Here is a 1,165-nt window from a genome sequence, read left to right as displayed (position 1 = left end):
TATCACTGTCTTCCTCCTCTACATCTTGTCCCACTGGGAGGTCTTCAGGGGCAATAGCATGCATGGAGCTGCCATCTCCTATGATAACCATGCCTTCTTCTGGAATACCTTCCAAAGAACCTGCCTGAGTAGGTGTCACTCTTTTCAGAAATATGTCCATGGTGTTTTGCTTCATTTCTTTCTTTCTTTTTTTTTGCTTGCACTATTATTTATTTTTTTAATTTTTATTTTTCAATTAGAGTTGACATTCAATATTATTTTATATTAGTTTCAAGTGTACAGTAACGTGTCTTGACATTTATACAATTTACAATGTGATACCCATTATTAGTCTACCTGGCACTATACTTAGTTATAACAATATTATTGACTATATTCCCTATTCTGTATTTTACCTTCCTGCGGATATTTTGTAACTACCAATTTGAACTTCTTAATCCTTTCACCTTTTTCACCCAGTCTCCCAACCCCTCTCCCATCTGACAATTGCAAATTTTTTCTCTGTATCTCTGAGTCTGTTTTCATTTTGTTTGTTCATTTATTTTGTTCTTTAGATTCCACATATTAATGAAATCATATGGTATTATCTTTCTCTCTCTGACTTATTTCACTTAGCATAATACCCTCTAGGTCCATCCATGTCATTGCAAATGGTAACATTTAATTCTTTTTTTTTTATGGCTGAGTAATATTCCATTGTATATGGTATAGCTATTGCTATTCATGTACCACTTCTTATTTATCCAGTCATCTATCAATGAACGCTTAGGTTGCTTCTTTAATTGGCTATTGTAAATAGCATTGCAGTGAACATAGGGGTGCCTATATCTTTTCACCAGCTGTTGCCTGCCTCGGGCTCAGATTCCTGAGTTTTATTTAAGAAATACTGCAGCTTACTGGGGTTGGTTGCCTGTCCCTGGCATTATCTCCAGAGGCACGTGAGCAGAGGCCTGTTGAGTGATGCTGAAAGAGCTGCCTGCTGAGAGTGTGGGGTGAACCTGGTTGCCTAGTCATGAATATGCCTCTGGAAACTCTTGAATTGGGTGGGGCAGAGGACCAGGGTAGAGTAAACAGAGTCGACAAACTAATGCAGATTCATATATGGTTGTGTGGGGTGAGAGCTCAACACAGGCATGATGGTGCCTGTCTGTAGCCTGCCCAGGAG

This window comes from Pteropus vampyrus, unplaced genomic scaffold (assembly GCF_000151845.1).
Source record: "Pteropus vampyrus isolate Shadow unplaced genomic scaffold, Pvam_2.0 Scaffold122, whole genome shotgun sequence".
NCBI lineage: Eukaryota > Metazoa > Chordata > Mammalia > Chiroptera > Pteropodidae > Pteropus > Pteropus vampyrus.
The sequence above is the reverse complement of the archived record's forward strand: the minus strand, read 5'-3'. Positions refer to the sequence as shown.